Genomic DNA, 16829 nt, shown 5'->3' with positions numbered 1-16829 from the left:
ATTCAAATAAAGCTTTTGTAGCACTAATAGAGAGAACTGATCCGTTTTAGTTGTCAGTCCCCCGACTATAAGGTCAATCCATCTCGGCAAGAAGAGAGAGAAATCCCAGGACCAGAGGAAATGGAGCACATTCAAGATCGCTGTCTGAAGTGGTGGAGCTTATCCCAGAGGCACCAGAGAAAGAAGCAAGAAGATCATGAAACTGAACAGAGGGCAGTGCCAAGACTTTGAGAAGGTGAGGCCGAGCTGTGGGGTATTTTCCTGGCCCACAGAGGCGAAGGGACAACATGGCTGAGAGGGTGATGATTCGATAGATATTGGATGCTACCTGAGAAGGTGTACTGCGGACTGTATCCGTGCAGTTTATAACTGTATCCTTACTGTTTAGTGATGCTTACTCATGGTAAACTATCAGCTTCACTAATATCAAAACTCAAACTGCTATCGGGTAGATTCCAATTCATAGTGAGCCAATAGGACAGAGCAGAACTGCCTCTTTGGTTTCCACGACTGTCAATAAACCCCAATGTCTGTAAGTTCTTTGTGACCACTGGAAGGGAGTATCAAATACAGCCTAGCAGTCGGGTGCCGCAGCAGGAAGAGTTGATGTCAGAATAGGTGAAGACAGATGGAGGGTGGAGGCATGCGGGTCCTGTCTCTCATGGCAATAGGGAGACTAGAGGAGGTAACATGCAGCCCATACTGGTTTTACACATAATCAATTTTAAAAAATAATTTTAATGCAGAACTTATTAGTCTTTACACATGCTTATAGACACCCACCGTGAACTCCATGCAGAGATAGAACATGATCTAGAATATAGATAATATGTAACTAGTGTGGCAGTTACATAATCTGTCAACTTACGAAGGGGTGAAGTTTAGCCTATAAATGAGGTTGCAGCTTAATGACCTCATTTGGAGGTGTGACAGAGATAAATAACTCACTGGCAGGACACACACTCACTCTCTCTGCTTGCCCACCTGCACTATATTCCTGTTGACAAGGCAGATGGAACTGCACTGATGGAGCCAGGTCCCTGGAGTTGGAGGAACTACATGGAGACCCTTGCCAGCACTGAGATGCTTCAATCACCACTGGATCCAAAAGATCCCAAAGATCCCATTGGCCCATGATCTTCCTGCATTTGTTGCATGTGTTGCATGAGTCTGAAGGATTTATAAATTTAAAATCAGACATAGGGGCTAATATTGTACTTATGGACTTGTTCTGAATTGGGCTGGAATGTTTTCTTAATATACAATTACCCTTTATATAAAGCTCTTTCTTATACACATGAGTGTGTCTGGATTTGTTTCTCTAGGCAATCCAGACTAACACAGCTGGGTTTTGCCATTGTTCTCTGCCATACTTTGCACACACTTTCTGATAACTGGAAATTTTTGAAATCTGAAATTGCAGGGTTTGTTGCAACCTATTGATATGTGCTATCCACATTGTGTTGTGAGTGCACGTTCTTATGTTTTTAAAGTATTTCTTTTCATTCACTAATGAACTAAATTCTAGTTATTCATATCAAATTCTGGTTTCATGCTCTCTAATGTTTGGTTATTTAAGTATTTAATAAAGTCAGCCACAATAATAACTTCATATCATAGATGCAGTGCATTATTTAATATATCCCGTCTAGCCCTAGTCCGACAATGTTTCAGAGTTGTGCAGTAGGATTTCAGGGTTACTTTCTCCAAAGTAATGCATGTGCTTTCTTCTTGACTGTCTTTTCTTTGTCTGGACGCTCTGCTGAGGCCTGCTCTCTTTGGGTGGTCCTGTTGGCATTCCTCCAGTATCACAGCAACACAAACCGCACCATAGTATGACGAACTGATAGAAAAGAGGTGCAGCATTGTAGCATGACATTGACAGGGAGATGCCGGAGGTTCAGGCCGAATTCCAGAAGACAATATGGAATAAAGGATATCATAATTGCTATCAGGCGTATATTGACTGGAAGCAGAGAATACCAGAAAAATACTTGCTTCTTTTTTATTGACGATTTCATCGCCTTCGACTGCATGGATCACAAGAAGCTATGTATAACCTTGAGAGGAATGAGAAATCCAGAGCACTTCATTGTGCTCATGGGGAACTTCTACCTGGATCAGCAGGCCGTTGTGTGAAAATAACCAGGGACTGCTGCATGGTCTAGCCTCAGGAAAGGTGGGTGTCACGGTGGTGTCCTCGCTGAGGTGCCATCTGAGAAATCATCAGAGAAACCGGCTTCTACGAGAAGAATGTGTCATCAGGACTGAGGAACGCTTATTAACCCCCTGCAACATGCAGATTACATAACTTCGCGTGATGAACGTGAGAAAGGCTAGAAGCACTTGCTGATAAGGATCAAGGATTGGAACCTCAGTATAGATTATGACTCAATGTAAAGGGACCAAAGTCCTCGACACTGGACCAATATGTAATATTACAACAGATGGCAAAGAGATTGAAGCTGTCAAGGATTTCATTGTGCTTGGATGCACAATCGATGATGAAGGAAGCAGTAGTCAAGGTATCAAATTATAGTTTGCATTAGGTAAATCTGCTACACAAGATCTCTTTAGAGTATTAAAAATAAGCACACTACTTTGAGAACCAAGTCCCACCTGATCCAATCCATGGTATTCTCAATCATTTTACCTCATATGCATGTGAAAATTGGAAATTGACTAAGTAAGACTGAAGGAGAATCAACATATTTGAATCATGATGCTGGAAAAGATTGTTGGATATATTGTACTAGACAGGGTTGACTAGAGAGACAAATGCAGTGATGCTCATACATGTTTGGGATAATACTCTATATCAAGAAGTAATTATATATCAAGCAAACATCCCACCCAGTCCAATCAAGTCCATAAGCTGATGCTAGTCCATAGTCCCTCTTCAGACTTGCAGTCACATGCGGTGATGCAGAATGCAGGAAGACCACAGGCCAGTGATTGCAAAGTTGTGTGGACCAAGGTCGGTGGCAACATGGCAGGGCTCGGGCAGCTTTCAGAGTGGCTAGCAAGCAGAAATGTGAAGACTGAGAGAGAGAGAAGGTGGTTCTCCAGGCCCACCTGATGAGAAGGTCATGTCCATAAGGAAGAACCGCAGGTTGTGACTTGGTTGTCAATTTGGATACCACCCCATCCCCTTTTATATATCTTCAAGTTGACAGAAAACTATGTTTAACTACCACCAGTACCGTGGACTGAAAAAAAGAATAAACAAGTCAATCTTGGAAGTACAGCCAGAAAACACCTTAAAGACAAGGATGATGAGACGTAATCTTACATGTTTTTAACATGTCAGGAGAGAGCAGTCCCTGAACAAGGACATCATGCTTGGCAAAGTAGAGGGACAGAGAAAAAGAGAAAGATGGATCCTCACTAAGATGGATTGACAATGGCTGCAACAATAGGCTTAAGCACAGGTAGAATTGTGAGGCTAAATCAGGACAGGGCAGTGTTTTGTAGTGCAGTGCATGATGTTCCTATGGGTGGTAGGCGACAGGAAGATACTGAACTACAACAACAGCCATTGTCTTTGTAACAGACACCAGATGACTGGGTGGGATTATGTATGAGATGCTTGTGCAAAACAAAAGGATTGGGCATTGTATCAACAATATACAAATAATGTTCATGGCACCCTTGTGAAAATGGGATCTTGCAAATAAGGTGTATGGAACCCTAATGAGGTATGCTAGACTATAGAAGGAGTTAGAGACGGTGGTATAACCACAGGAAGAGAAGGACCAGTGTGCGACAATGGAAACGAGATCTGCAACACCAGCCTTTGAATTAGCAGCTGGGTAATAACCGGGACATCACCAGGATTCCACACATAGATAGCCAACCAAATTAAACTAACTGCCCTTGAGCTGATTCTGACACTTGGTTGACCCTCTAGGACATGGTAGAAATGTTCCTGTGGGTTTTCGAAATTGTAACCATTTACGGGATTAGAAGGTCTCATTTTTTCCTCACTCGAAGGAAGATGCTTCACCTGTGGTTTGCATGCAGTGCAATGCATACATAACCTGTGCCACCACCGGGGCTCTTTACATAGGTAGATATAATTAAACATCACTGTGTTGAATGGAAAAATTATAAAGGGCATCTAACTTTCCTTTTAAGATACTTTTCTCTTTATTTGTAATTCAGGAATACAAGTATGTGTATAAAGTCCAAAAAGCCTGACTTAACCTATGAAAGCCTGCCAGAAATTGTTCTACAGTAAAATGTAATTTCTACTTATTTTTCTAGATAAAGAGAGTCATAAAACCATTGCCTCTTAATTTAAAACTCCAAAAGTCTAAGGCTGCAACTGGTCTAGGAGAGGTAGGGTCATTAGTAAACAGACCAGAAGTACTGTGATATCAAGTGATCTCAGTAAACGGAAGAAATCACATTAAAATTAGCAAAAGCCTGATTTTCAAAATTTCTTCTTTCTCTTCCCTTTATAAGCTGCACTGTGCCTACCTTCATTGACTTATTCTTGTTTTCTGAAATCAAATGGTGCCCCTGTAGACATAAGGAATAACTGCTCAGATTACATCCTATGTTCAAATTTCAATAATTTTATTCAATATGTGTCACACAAATACTTAAGTATCAAGATAAGGTAATTAAGTGACAGAAAAATTAAACTCCCTCCCTCCCCCCACTGCCCCATTTAGAGCCAAATTTGCACTTTCACACTGTTGGTTCAAAAGTTCTTTCCTTTGATACCACAGAACTTCATCATGTATTTTATATGCATCCAAGCTCCACATTCATTGCCATGAAGCCTGAGACATCCTGTAGCGACTGCGCAGGACAGGATCGAACAGCCCTTGTGAGTTTGGGAGACTATAGCTATTTAGGTCACAGAAAGCCCCTTTTTATCTGCCGAGGGCTGGAGGTTGCAAACTACGGACCTTTTAGATAGCAGCTCAATGCATTATTTTATATAAATATATAAAATTTGTAAGTTGATATATATTTAGCTATATTAAGAAGTCTGATGGTGTTATGCTTGAGTATTGTTCTGCTAACCACAAGGTCAGGAATTGCAAATATTCCTACAACTGGAATTAGTTTTTACAACTGTTTCAACACATTTTAAGGTAAATGATAGATCACTACCCTCTACACAAAATCTCACATATTGTAAGACTCGAGATGTTATCATGCTAAATATTAAATTGTTCAATATTATATGCATAAAATGTATTACAAACTTTTATAAATTGAATCTTTAATAAAAATTATTTTCCTGAGTCCTACTACCATCAGCATTTGTAAAAATGAAAATATATGTTCTTTAAAATACATAAAAGTGATAAAATGAGCAGATATATTAGCCCACATATATACTCAGTTATTGAAAAAAATAAAATCAGAAAATAAATCATTATTTAGCATCAGACAACCATATAAGACAGAAGTATGTAATACAAATTAAGTTTCTCTGCCCTCTCAAATATGTGTGTCAGTTTATATTGGTCTGTGTTCTGCTGAACTTCTGCCAAGTAACTTTCTTGTACCAAGATAATGAATAACTTTGTCATTATGTAATGTGAAAATGGGATGCTATTTTATAATGCTATGTGCAAATGGAGTTTTAGTATTGTATTGTGCTCAACCTTTATTTTTTTGTAAAAATGTCTCGCTGTTTTGTAAAGTCCATGAAAAGTTGATTATATTTCCTTGTGTTTTCAGATGAGCCAAAAGTAAATTTCAAATTGCAAAGATTAAAAATTAACTTAAATTCCTTTAAATACATCTACTGACCCTTGTCTCTTAATGACAGGATCACTGGATGAGGAGATAGTATCTAACATTACACTAATTTTTCCCTGTTCTACAAAATAATGGCAAAATCACTGATATATAGGATAACAATAATCTTATAGTTCAGCAATACGGAAAAACATCTTACTTTTCATTCATTTCACTCTACTAATTAAATCGGCCGGGCAGTCTTTCTCGCTTTATTTTTCCAGCATCAGTAAATGTTTGTGGGTGTCCGAGACAAAGAGCTTTCCTTTTACATAGCCTGAAATAAACAATGCCTTTGTTAACTCACAGGATAACCTTTGCCATGTGGTGTATAATTTGTATCCGCATGTCCTGGCTCTAGCCCGTCTATCATGCCACTGATTTACCTTTCCCCTGTCACTCTTTCCTTGACGGACTCCTTGTTCTTGAATAGCCTTTCCTTCCTTTGAGACAGACTACATCCCCACTGGTCCCTGAATAATGCACATCACCACCAGACACCCTTCTTTAGATGCAGCTCAAGGCACATCCTCCACTCATGCGACGGTGGTGAAAGAGCATGAACTTTAAAAGAAGATAGGCATGGGACCGATTCCCTGCTTTAGAATTACAAGCCATGTGATTATTGGTAAAAATGTTAACTCGTTCATGCTTTTTTTTTTTCATTTGGAAGATGGAGTAAGAATTCCACTTCACAAATTATAATGTGAATCTAAAAACTATGTGCAGAGGATATAGAGTAGAAGCACAAAAGAAAATCACTGTTTCCCTTCACTCAAGTATTTATTAAAATCTTATTTTATATGCACACAAAGCAATAAAGCTTTTCACTAGGAATACAGAGAAAAAGTTTTGATCTTTGTCATTAAAGAACCTATCAGCTAATGAAGAGACAAACTAAAAATAAATGCTTATCAGCACTGCGAAAATATCCACAAATTATGTATGCCAATTGCAACATGGTCACTCATATACTATGTACCAATACAAGAGTGAAAGGCATGAATGATGTTTTCTTTCTTTCTTTTTTAAAATCATTTTTAGGGGACTTGTACAACTCATTACAATCCATCCTTCCATCCATTGTGTCAAGCACATTTGTACATTTATTGCCATCATTGTCCTCAAAGCATTTTTTTTCTACTTGAGCCCTTGGTATCACCTCCTCATTTTTTTCCTCCCCTCCCCACCCTCTCTCTCTCACGAACTCTTGATAATTTATAAAATAATATTGTTTTTCATGTCTTACACTGTCCAGTGTCTCCTTTCACCCACTGTTCTGTTGTCCGTCTCCCTGGGAGGGGGTTCTATGTAGATTCTGGTGAAGGGTTCCACTTTCTCTCTCACCTTCGCCTTACCCTCCTAGTATCTCTACTCTCGTTATTGGTCCTGAGGGGTCGATTAGTCCTGGATTCCCTGTGTTTCCAGCTGTGATCTGTACCAGTGTACATATTCTGGTCTAGCTGGATTTGTAAGGTAGAATTGGGATCATGATAGTGGAGGTCGGGTGGGTGGGGGGAGGGCGGTGGAGGAGGAAGCATTTAGGCATTTAGGAACTAGAGGAAAGCTGCATGTTTTTTCATTGCTACACTGCATCCTGACTGACTCATCTCCTCTCCATGACCCTCTGTAAGGGGATGTCCAGTTGCCTACAGATGGGCTTTGAGTCTCCATTCCACACTTCCCCTCTTTCACAATGATATGATTATTTGTTCTTTGATGCCTGATACCTGATTCTATCGAAACCTTGTGAGCACACAGGCTGGTATGCTCCTTACATGTGGGCTTTGTTGCTTCTCGGCTAGATGACCACTATTTTATCTTCAAGCCTTTAAGATCCCAGACACTATGTCTTTTGATAGCCGGGCAGCATCAGTTTTCTTCACCACATTGGCTATGCACCCATTTTGTCTTCCGCAATCATGTTGAGAAGGTGAGCATCAAGGAAAGCCAGTTTAATAGAACAAAATATTCTTGCATCGAGGGAGTATTTGAGTAGAGATGCATTGCCCATCTGTTCCTTAAAAATAAACCTATAACTATATGCACATCGATCTATTTCCCCATCATCATGTATAAATATAAAAGAAACAAATATTTGAAATGAGCAAATGCTTTCTCAGAGAAAGAGAAATGGGGTATGAGCATATTAGTCATAAAAAAAGCCCGAGAAGGCCAGGCCGTAAAACAAAGGATCTCAAAATTACTGAAGTTTAATTTTTTTCAAGGAAGTTTGAGTTGATACCAACACATAGTGACCCTGTAGGACAGGATAGAACTGCCCCTGTGAGTTTCCAAGAGTGTTACTCTTCATGGAGTAGAACCTCCAGTTTCTATCCTGCTGGTGGTTTCAAACTGCTGACCTTGCAGATCGCGGCGTCAATCATAAGCACTACTTCGTTGGGCTTTTGAAGTAGATATGTATGAATACATGTGTTTATAGATATATACACTTATGATTATATATATATATTCCAAGGAGCCCTGGTGACATAGTGGGTTCTATATGTTATGAACTATGAGTCCAAATTGATTTGATAGCAGTGAGTGAGAACTATTTGATTGTGTCTCTATTAAGCTGGATTGGATTTGCTAAGGAATCAAAACGTGTGTGTGTGTGTGTGTGTGTGTGTGTGTGTGTCTCAGAGATATGCTTATATCAAAAAAAGTAACTCGCACTGTTATAGATGCAGGCATTCTAAGTCTGTGGTGCAGATCATAGCAGGGTGGAAGTTCAGAGGAGCTACAGGAATTGATGATGCAAAATTGGCATATAAGTCATCAAGATTCCAGTCGCAAAGATGCAGCCACGCCAGCAGGTATTATGGCGGGCTGCTGACAACTGCCAGGTTTGGCAGGCAACACTGGAAGTCTCTGGATCAAGTCAAAGAAGGAGATGTCAGGACAAGTCAGATGTAGCAAAAGGCCAGCTAGCATTTCTACATTGTCCATTTACATAGGATGTAGACCAGATCTCTGTGGATGTTCCTGTTCGATTGCTGAAGCCAGGGTTGCTATCTGAGTGAACGCGCTGTATCCTATGCAAGTCTTCTTACGACTTATTGGCTGCATAGAGGAGAGCCCTTATGGAGATGATTATATTAGATTGTAACTCACCATTGGGTATTACTAACTATAAAACATTCAAAGTTCTGGCTTCCTCCAGTTGACACAAGCCCTTAGATTTCACAGTATCTGAATTAATGTAGTTTTACAGCAAGTTCAAAGTGAACAAGTTCCTTTTTGTTCTGCTTTTATAAAGTTTGGTTATTTTAAATCCTTTTCATATAAATCTTAGTTTCTCACTATCTACAAAAAAGCATTCTCAATTTTTTTGTTTTAGAGACAGACAAAAATGTGGAGAAACATCACAATAAAATATTTCTGAGTTTTCCAATCTATGAACAGTTTATATATCTCATTTATTGAGACCTTCTTTGATTTACTTGATGATTGTTTTTATAGTTTTCAACATTCATACTTTTATATATAAATTTTAGTACCATTATATATAACATTGTTTATATTAATTTTCAGTTCCCTTGTTCATTAAGAGTTTGAAGTGATATATTTCTATTTTAAATGTTGATTTTGTGCTCTGAGCATTTCTGTAATTTTTTGTGGTTTTCTAATTGATGATCAGGAATCTGTAGAATGACAGTTTCTTTACTATTTTTCATGCCTTTTTCCCTAGCTTTATTATACTGGATAATACATCAGCAAATAGCAATGTGGAAAATATATGTGCAATATTCTCCTAATTTAGGGAAAATATCTTCTGTCTTTGATCATTAAAAGTGCTGTTAACTGAAATTTTAGAAGTTCTTTATCAGGTTAAGAATTTTTTAAGGAATTTTTCTTCAATTTCTAGTTTTTGTTTTTATGAATTACTTATCATAAACAGATTTTGAATTTGAACAAATCTTATTTTTGCATTTGTCAAATTACCGTAACATTTTAAATCTGTGCTTGGGGTGTTGAATGACACTGATTGAATTTCAACTTGTATTGAATTCCTCGGATACAACGGTGCCTGGTGGCATGGTGGTTACATGTTGGATGGCTAACCACATGGTCGACAGCTCCAAATAACCAATTGCTCCATGGGAGAAAATGAGGATTTCTAGTCCTGCAGAGAGTTGCAGTCTTGGAAACCCAAAGGGCAGTGCTACCCTGTTCCAGAGTCTCTGCGAGTCTACATGACTCCAGGGCAGGGAGAAGGGAAGACTCAATCAAGATGAAGACAATTTCTGGTTGTCATTTGTTCATTATTTTCACTGCATTAGTCAACAATCAGGGGCTATTCGCATCATCGCTGCTGTATTTAAATCCACTGTTAGAGTCATTATGTCACTCCACTTCACTGTGAGTCATCTTTTCACTGACCCTCCATATGACCGAGTACGCAGTCCTTCTCCAGGGTCTTGACCCTCCTAATATGTTCGCCAACACCCATGAGACAAAGTCTCAACAGTCTCACTGCCAACATGCACTCAGGCTAAATTTCTAAAAGAAATGTGTTAGTTCTTCTAGAAGTCTATGTTATACTAAATATTCTTCAACACCACCATAATTTGTCTACTCTCATTATTGTCCAGGTTTCGAATAGGAAATACTATGGATTGGGCCAAGTGCTCTTTAATCCTCAAGCTGACGGCTCTGATATTTAACATGTTAAAGAGATCATTTGCTAAAAATCAGTTTAATATAATACATTATTGCATTAAGTGACTGCTGCATCTATGGTAATCAATTGTGGATCCAAGTAAAAATAAATTCTTGATAACATCAATCTTCTATCACAATATAGCTTTGGTCCAATTATGAGGATTTTTGTTTTCTTTTTGTTCAGGTGTAATTCAACCAGTAGACTGTTTTCTTTGGTCTTCATCAGAACTTATTTTAAGTTCTCTTCACTTTGAGAAAAATAATATGTCTGAGCATTAATTATAGAACATTATCTGGTTCATATTCTTTTGAAAATCCAATCTTTATAGAGAGTATTAATTATTTTAAAAGAACCTGAATGTTTATGTGAATTTAATGAATATATGTATCTCTTTAGGAGTAATAAAACTTCAATTTTATAACTATAGAAAAAATAATCAAATTGTGCATCTTAAGGAGAGGTGATGCATATTGATCAAAGTTAAGTGATATGATCCAAGACTCGATCTTCCTACTATGACACCAAGTGCAAAGTTTCAAATTTGATAAAATAAATATATCTATAAGGCACCTCAAAATATCTTTAATTCATTTATATATCATTTATATATACCACTTTTCATTGAAACAGTTGAAAGTAATTAGGGTTAATTTTCAACAATTACATTTTGTTTGTAAACTATATGGCAATATAATGTAAAGTTTATTATACCTAATTATATTCAAATTAATGGTCTTAACATATTTATAAAGACAACTTAACTTATCTTAAAAGCCTAGACAAAGGAGAAAGTGACCTTTGTCAGATCAGACACAGACTCAAGGACACCAGCCTGTATTGAGGTGGTGACTGTTTGTAAAAAAAGAATGTGTAATAAAGTAAGTCCCCAGCACACTGGGATTTGGACATGGCAGAATGTTTCATCCCCTCTGGCAAGGAAAAAGACAGGACAGAGGGAAAGAGAGAGAAAGGAGGATCTCAGGTCTTACAGTCAGCCAGACAGGGAAATTTGCCAGCCCTGACTAATTTGTGAAACATTAATTCTTTGCAGCTTAGACAGTTTTCTATGCAAATAAACTTGCATAACAGTGGTTTCCTAAGTCATATTTTAAAAATAATAGTATAACAAACTAAGTTGTAAGTTCAAGCAAGAATGGCATCCCATTGTAAGTAATGCCACCTAAGAAATATGTGTTTTATCTCTTTGAAACTTCGATTAATACATTCTGAATAGCATTACCTTGAACACATATAGGCTATTAGTGAATACTAAACTTAGTTAAATTGAACATATTTTCCTTACAGTTATTAAGGTATATATTCCCAATATTGCAGCAGTATTAATGTATTTTATTAATTGAATATGATTAAATAAAATTCTTGTTAGAATCTTCAGTTTTATTGCATCATGGCTTACCTGACATATTATATTTGAAAGAAATCATAAAAAGAATGCAAATATCTGTCAAAGTGTAATATTGATATTTGAATTGTAAGTAGTTCAAGGAATGCTACAGTTCAGTGGATTGTGGAAGTGCTGCTAAACTTTTAAATCCCAATGTTTGCTAGGGACAAACTAACATTTGGGAAGAGTGAATGCCACATTGTAGCAATAAAAGCATGCACATTCAAACTTTCTTTTACTTTTATAATTTTAAGGTTTTTCTTTAGTTTGTTTGCTAGTATTTTGAGGTGTTTTGTTATAGGAAAATGATACCTCATTGGCCATAACACAACAATAACAGTCTTGTTTCAACATTTTACTTGTGTTTTTTCCTATCCTTATGTTGTAGACTTGAACAAAGGACATCCATTCAATGTGGCCCATATTCTCTTTTGCTGAAAGATATAGGAAACAGCACTCTTTGGCCTCTTACAAAATAAGAAAATCATAGATGAAGATTCATATTTGGTCAATTTTTCATTTTAATTCTATCACGAAGGTTCTCATTTTTCCTCAGGGCTTATTTATACACTACTGTTACTATGAAGTGAATAACTTTCTCCCTCTTAATCTATGTCTGTGTTCACAACTATCTACTAAGTATTTCTATTTTTCAAACCCTCTTTGTTACCCAATAAACTGTTCATACCATGTACCTTCATGACGAAATCAGCTGGACATCCCGGATCTGCATTGGAATGGTCTAATTTCTAATTACTATTTTTTTTCCTAAGTACTTGCAGTGGTTTCTGCCTACCTTATCATTCCAATAATGATTTCTTTTCCAAATGACAGTATAAGGAGTCCTGGTAACTCAACAGTTAAAGTGTTTGGCCAATGTTGGCAGGGTGAACCCACAGAGAGTGTGTGTGTGTGTGTGTGTGTGTGTGTGTGTGTGTGTGTATGTCGGGGGACAACACGAAAACCTAACAATCATTTCTGTAAATATTACAGCATAGGGAGTCCTATGAGAACAATTCTACTCGATCATATAAGCTGGTAATGAGTTGATAAGGCCTAACAACATGAACACTAATAATAATTATATTTTAAAAATTCACTCTTCAATTTTGATATTACTTTTGAGTTTGACCCCAAAGGGTTTATTTATTGGCTTATTTCATTTTTTGTGTTCGTTTTATTTTTTGTCTTAGTAATTACATTTTCACAATTACTATCAGCACCTTTTCTCTCTTCTGTTTTATTGCTCCAATAACTATATATTTTTCTAATCATACATAATAAATTTTTTTCTTCAATTCCACTCTCATGATGTTTTCTCTCTCCAATACTTTTAGACATTTTTCATCGTAGTTGGCACATTCTTAAAGCAAACAGTGACTCACCTCGCCTACCTTCCATTAATCACTGCATTAGTTGTTTATTACTGTTGAAACAAACAGACAAATCAAACTCATTGCTATGCAGTCAATTCTGGCTCTGAGCAGCTCTAAAGGGCAGAACAAAAGTTCCCCTCAGAGGATTTGAAACTATAAATCTCTATGTGAGCAAAAATCCCCCATCATTCACCTGAAGAACTTTTGGTAGATTTGAATGGTGGACCTTGCAGTCAGCAGCCCAATGCTTAATCGATCATGTCACCAGGGCTCCTGAACCGAAACAGATTACTCCATAATTTAATTTCTTAAAACAAACACAATCCTATATTTTCCTGTGTCTGGTATTCAGGAGTGATTCTGCAATGCGTTTCTGGCTAAGCACTGCTCATATGGGGGCAGGAAAGCTGATCATCTGAGACCTGCTCTCATTTGGAGAATACAGCCTGAAAGATCTGCTTCCAAGAGGGTCCATTTACAAGACTAATAGATTGGGGTGTATTTTTTTTGTGAAATACTCAGTTTCTTTCCACACAGGCTTCAGTGTCCTAGTATCCTCAAGTTCAGCGACTGTCTTCTCTAGTGTTGTGTAATTCAATTGAACTTGCAATTTCAGAGGGCAGCAACCAGGTAAAAACTATCATTATTTCAAAGTTTGCCTTCCTTTGTTGTAAACTGATTCTGGGGTCCTCCGGAGGCCTGGTGGTGTAGTGGTTACGCATTGGACTGTGATCAATGGGGTTGGTAGATCAGAACCATGCAGATTCATGGGAGAAAGATTGGGCATTCTACTCTAGTGAGCAGTTACAGTCTCTGAAACTCACCGGAGGTCACTGCGTGTCAACATCGACTCCATGGCAGGAAGTTGAGAATACAGTCCTGTGGGTATAGTGGCTTATCATTTAGTTGCAAACTGCAAAGCAAATGGCTCCAACCTACCAGAGAAAGAGGAAGTTCTCTGATCCTACCTTTACCGTAACACCCTCAGAGACCTAAATGGAACAAATCCGTTCTGTTCTGTAGTGTCACTATGAATGAGAACCAAATCAATGTCAGTGAGTTTGAAAATAAAATTTTCAACCTGAAAATCAAGTTTCCTTATCCTATATAGCAGATTTTCGTTGTTTTTTTTCTGTTCTAAAATAAATTCATGTAAAACACATCTAGTAAGAAATAATTTGGTTCTATGATAGTGGGGGGTGGGGAGGAAGCATTAAAAACTAGAGGAAGGTTGTGTGTTTTGTCGGTGCTATACTGCATCCTGACTGGCTTGTCTCTTCCTGGTGACCCTACCAACAAGAAGTGTTCAATTGACTACTGATGGGCTTTGGGTCTCCACTCTGCCCTCCCGCTCATCCCATTAATATGATCATGACCCCAATTCTATCTTACAAATCTGGCTAGACCAGAACATGTACACTGGTACAGATAAGAGTTCCCAACACAGGGAATCCAGGACAGATAAACCCCTCAGCACCAATAAGAGAAGCAGCTGTAGGAGGGTAAGGAAAGGGGGGAGTAAGAGGAAACTGATCACAGAAATTGATGTATGCCCCCCCTCTCCCAGGAGGATGGACAGCAGAAAAGTGGGTAAAAGGATCAGCAGTCAGTTAAAGACATAAAAAAATAGAAAAATAATTTATAAATTATCAAAGGGACATGGGGAAAGGAGGGGAAGGGGAAGAATGGAAAAAGTAAGGAGCTGATAACAAGGGCTCAAGTAGAAAGACAATGTTTTGAAAAAGATGATGACAACATATGTACAGTTGTGTTTGACAAAATGGATATATATATATATATATATATATATATATACGGAGAGAGAGAGAGAGGGAGAGAGAGAGTGATAAGAGCTGTAAGAGCCCTCCAATGAAATAAAAATTAATACATGTATCTTAATATAATAAGATTGAACTGTTGATTTATGTGAGTTATGAATTTTAAGCCAATGAAACTGTTAAAAAAGAATAAGATATTTACAGTAAAGGAAAATTACTTGTTATAGTTCTTTTCTCTGAAGTCTTTTTAATTCCCATCAAATAATTGGGTTAGATGGTGGGGGAAAGCTGTTTACTCCATAGGCAAACAGGACAGGATCGCCACCTTCCATGATTCATGGCCTATGGGAGAAAGCTGGTGGCGCAGCCATGGGAGCTGATGAAGCAATGGCTGGGCTGTCTCTCCAGCTGAGATAAATGATCCTTGCCTCCCGTTCCCTGACAAAGGCTGCAGAAGGCAGCAGACTGTAAACTTGTTACTTGCTTCATGTTCCCAGCCTCATCCTCCCCTCCTGTCTGTTAATAACTAGGGTAATGTTTTAATGCTTCTTGGTAAACCTTCAAGTTGTCAACTGTCCCATTTGTGTAATACTGTCACATGTTGCAGGTTGTGCGCAGGGAATGTATTTAAGCCTGCCCCTAATAAAGTACTGGGCCCTGGAGTGTCTATACTGCAGGGATCCCTGTGCCCTAACTTTGGCTAACCCTTTTGCATATAAAATTTCTCCTGCAGATTGTACCCTCTCAGACCCCTATGTAATGTAGATTAGAGCTAGTCTCTACATTATCTTCTATGAGACCATCTAAATAAGATGTGTGGGACTCTAATAGAGGGGATACTCAGTTTGCCATTCCAATGGATATAAAATGAGCCATTTTGGAAGCAGGACCAGAGAATCACATATGCAGCCAAAAAAGAAGTGTCAGTAACTAAATGCATCCAAGTCCTGTGTGAATAGATCACAGAGGAGCAGCTCTGAGATTATGAGACAGCGCAGTAGGGCAGCACTGAGACTGAGAGTCAGACAGTGGACTCCCCTGGTCACTGAAAGAGTAAAGCTCGGTGTCTTTAGTTTGGAGACTGGCTGGCACAGTGTGATGCCATTTGTGCATTGGCAATGTTTGACAGAGTTTGTAAAACTTATCTGAGCAGAGCAGAGGCCATAGGACTGCGTGGCGGAGAGAGACGTTGATGATCACAGCATTAGACATGGATGCAAGCATAACTGAGAAGAGGTGCTGTGGACCAAGAACTGTATCCTTAACATTTTGTAACCTGTTAACCTGCGAATGAGCCTGATAAACATTAAAATGAATTAAAACATTACATTAAATTGATGATCATATACATTAGAGGGCCTGGTGATATACTAGGTTATGTATTGGGTTTCTAATGGCAAAGTTTGCAGTACGAACCCACTAGACACTCCTTGAAAGAAAGAAGAGGGTTTATACCCCCATAAAAATGCATAACTTGGAAAACCATAGGACCAATTCTATTCTGTTCGTGAAGGTCACTATCAGCTGAAATCAGTGAGTTTGTTATGCTTCAGTTTTGCATATAAGATTGCCAAAATTTATAACTCCAATAAAAATGAATGAATAAATAACATGTAAATTAAAGAACTTGTTGCACACTTGACTTCAATCATATAGGGCAGAGTAGAACTACTCCATAGGGATTCAAAGGCAGTAATTTTTTTCCAAATCATTTTCATAGGACATCATCCAGACTTCATAATATTACTAGTTAAGTTCTATCAAGGAGTATTGAACGATCACTACCACAATCATTTTCAAATTTTTTCTTCCTTCTTGTATTCTTTGATATCGATTCT

The sequence above is a fragment of the Tenrec ecaudatus genome, chromosome 1 (genome assembly GCF_050624435.1).
Source record: "Tenrec ecaudatus isolate mTenEca1 chromosome 1, mTenEca1.hap1, whole genome shotgun sequence".
Lineage (NCBI taxonomy): Eukaryota > Metazoa > Chordata > Mammalia > Afrosoricida > Tenrecidae > Tenrec > Tenrec ecaudatus.
Note: the sequence above shows the minus strand (reverse complement) of the source record.